This window comes from Triticum urartu, chromosome 5A, assembly GCF_056163025.1.
Source record: "Triticum urartu cultivar PI428250 chromosome 5A, HENAU_Tu73, whole genome shotgun sequence".
Classification (NCBI taxonomy): Eukaryota; Viridiplantae; Streptophyta; class Magnoliopsida; order Poales; family Poaceae; genus Triticum; species Triticum urartu.
The window spans coordinates 505053259-505057076 of record NC_141877.1 but is presented as its reverse complement, the minus strand read 5'-3'; positions in this window follow the sequence as shown (position 1 = coordinate 505057076).

Here is a 3818-nt window from a genome sequence, read left to right as displayed (position 1 = left end):
TTTTGCCTTCTGCAGAAGTCTTGTACTCTTATTTCCAAGTTTGCTGAACTTGAGGAGAAGCAGAGGCAACTCAACCTCGACTTGGAATTGGCCCAGCAGAATCTGAAGAAAGCTCAAGACGAAGCTGCTGGTATGGAAGGTAACTGGCTGTCGACTGACTTTCAATATATTTCTTTGATCTCTTGTTTGATTCGATTGCTTCTTCTGCAAAGAAAATGAAGTTGGCTCTGGAGAAGAAGGACTCGGACCTCGCCGCCGCGCAAAAAGCAGCCCAAGATAAAACTGCTCTCGCAGACCAGAAGCTTGCTTCAGTTGGAACGCTGGAAGGGGACGTGAACAAACTGAAATCTTGTCTCAATGAAGCTAACCGTGAAGTGACTAGTCTGAAGAAGGACAAGGTTGCCCTGAACGAAAAACTGGAGTCTGCGATACGCAAGAGGAATGACACGGAAGCTTATCTGAGGACTCTTGCCAAGAAACTCTATCTCACGCTGGAAGGTATTTCTTTTAAACCGACTGTGTTGATGCTTGCGATCGGATCTTGCTCGGTCGACTCACTAATTTTTGGCTGCATAATTCTGCCAAGACTTCGACGAGGAAACTGGAAAGGTCGAGACGGGTCTGGACCCTATCACTTCTCCAGTTTGCGATGAAACTGCAATGAACGTGCTCCGACTGGAGTCCCGTATCGCCAGCGCCACAAGCTACCTCGTGCGCCTGAAGGAGGCAGTCTCCCGAATCGACTCATCGCTTTGGCCGAGGGCGACGCTTCAAAATAACCTGGAATCCCTGATGGCTCAACTGAACAAGATCCCTGACCGAGTGCAAGAATGGAAGAAGTCCTCCGCCCGGTGTGGTGCTGACGTGGCGCTGTCCTTGGTGCGAGTCCATTGCAAGGAGGCTCGTGAAGACAAGCTGGCTGCGGTCAAAGTCGCTAACACCAAAAAGCATGACTTCAGTCCTTCATGGAGACTTTCATTGATGCCGCTACTTGGATCGCTGATGGGATCGACCTGGACTCATTCGTGGAGCCTGCCAGCCCTCCTTCTGCCGAGTGAACAAACTTATGAGACTTGAATCTGCTTTAAATTTGCCTCGGAATGCCTAGTGATTGCTGTAACCGTTAAACTCCTTCGGGCTTGATGCCTGAATACTTTTGATTTGCTGCTTGGAACTTTAGGATTTATCCAAATTTGGTTTATCTCCGAATGTTCTTGCGTTTTGACTTCGAATGGACTTTGTTCACTGCTCGGAATAGTCTTTGCACTGGAGATGCAGCTCTGAAGTGGTGGCTCCAGTCGACCTGGGCTTCGTCGTCCTTGCGGATAGGGATGGAGCACACGGTTGTACTTGTGCCGTAGCTCTAAAGGAGAAGGTTGCAGTCGACCTGCACCTCGTCTTCCTTGCGGATATGGATGGAGCGCACGTTGTACTTGTGCCGTAGCTCCGAAGGAGAAGGTTGCAGTCGACCTGCACCTCGTCGTCCTTGCGGATATGGATGGAGCGCACGTTGTACTTGTGCCGTAGCTCCGAAGGAGAAGGTTGCAGTCGACCTGCATCTCGTCGTCCTTGCGGATAGGGATGGAGCGCACATTGTACTTGCGCCGTAGCTCTGAAGGAGAAAGTTGCAGTCGACCTGCGCCTCGTCGTCCTTGCTGATAGGGATGGAACGTACGTTGTACTTGTGCCGTAGCTCCAAAGGAGAAGGTTGCAGTCGACCTGCACCTCGTCGTCCTTGCGGATAGGGGTATGTTTCGAACTTAGGTGAGTACTAGATTGCAGCTAAGCCCCCGAATGGGAGGATTGCTCTCCACTCGGTAGGATTTTTTCAAACTTAGGTGAGTATTGGACTGCAACTAAGCCTCTGAGTGAGAGAACTTAAGCGAGTACTGAACTGCAGCTAAGCCCCCGAGTGGGAGGATTGCTCTCCACTCGGTAGGATTTATTCAAACTTAGGCGAGTATTGGACTACAACTAAGCCTCCGAGTGAGAGAACTTAGGCGAGTACTGAACTGCAGCTAAGCCCCCGAGTGGGAGGATTGCTCTCCACTCGGTAGGATTTTTCAAACTTAGGCGAGTACTGGACTGTAGCTAAGCCTCCGAGTGGGAGGATTTCTCTCCACTCGGTAGGATTTTTTTCAAACTTAGGCGAGTATTGGACTGCAGCTAAGCCTCCGAGTGGAGGATTGCTCTCCACTCGGTAGGATTTTTCAAACTTAGGCGAGTACCAGACTGCAGCTAAGTCTTCGAGTGATCAAACTTAGACGAGTATTGGACTGTAGCTAAGCCCCCAAGTGGAGGATTGCTCTCCACTCGGTAGGATTTTTCAAACTTAGGCGAGTGCCAGACTGTAGCTAAGTCTCCGAGTGAGGGAACTTAGGCGAGTATTGGACTGCAGCTAAGCCCCCGAGTGGGAGGATTGCTCTCCACTCGTAGGATTTTTCAAACTTAGGCGAGTACCATACTGCAGCTAAGTCTCCGAGTGAGGGAACTCAGGCGAGTGCTGGACTGCAGCTAAGCCCCCGAGTAGGAGGATTGCTCTCCACTCGGTAGGATTTTTTCAAACTTAGGCGAGTACTGGACTGCAGCTAAGCCTCTGAGTGAGAGAACTTAGGCGAGTACTGGACTGCAGCTAAGCCCCCGAGTGGAAGGATTGCGCTCCACTCGGTAGGATTTTTCAAACTTAGGCGAGTACTGGACTACAGCTAAGCCTCCAAGTGAGAGAACTTAGGCGAGTGCTGGAGTGCGGCTAAGCCCCCGAGTGGGAGGATTGCTCTCCACTCGGTAGGATTTTTCAAACTTAGGCGAGTACCAGACTGCAGCTAAGTCTTCGAGTGAGAGAACTTAGGCGAGTACTGGACTGCAGCTAACCCCCCGAGTGGGAGGATTGCTCTCCACTCGGTAGGATTTTCTTTCGAACTTAGGCGAAACGGATTCACGACTAAGCCCACCCACTAGGGGATTTCAGAAGTAAATAAGAACAACAACAATCGTATGAGAGGACCATAAGCTCTTGTCTTTGATAAACAAATTACAAAGGTGTTTCTTATTACATTTTATTCGAACGAGTGCTTAAGTATAAAAGGGGCGGAGCAGCTCCGCGTTCCAAGACCATGGCTCGTCTTTCTAATGCTCAATACTGTAAAGATGGTATGCTCCATTGTGGAGAACTTTGGTGATGATGAAGGGGCCTTTCCAAGTCAGGGCGTGCTTGTGCGGTTTTTGTTGATCCACTCGAAGAACCAGGTCTCCTTCTTGAAAGGCTCGACCCCTCACATTTCTGACGTGGAATCGACGCAAGTCTTGCTGATAAATGGTCGACCGGATCAAGGCCATCTCTCTTTCCTCCTCTAAGAGATCGACAGAATCTTGCCGGGCCTGATCTGCTTCCTCTTCGAAGAAGAGCTTGACTCGGGGTGCACCGTGGAGCAAGTCACTTGGCAGAACAGCTTCGGCTCCATAGACTAATAAGAAAGGAGTTCGTCTGGTCGACCGATTAGGAGTTGTCCTTAAACCCCACAGAACTGATGGAAGTTCATCAACCCAAGCGCCTGCTGCGTGTTTGAGATCACACATCAGTCGGGGTTTTAGTCCTTTGAGAATTAGGCCGTTGGCTCTTTCTGCTTGTTCGTTCGACTGCGGGTGAGCGACTGAAGCATAGTCGACTCGTGTGCCTTGAGAAGCGCAGAAAGCTCTAAACTCATCAGAATCGAAGTTCGACCCGTTGTCCGTGATGATGCTGTGTGGAACTCCATATCTGAATGTCAATTCTCTGATAAAACTGACAGTGGTGCTGGCCTCAAGGTTCTTGATAGGTT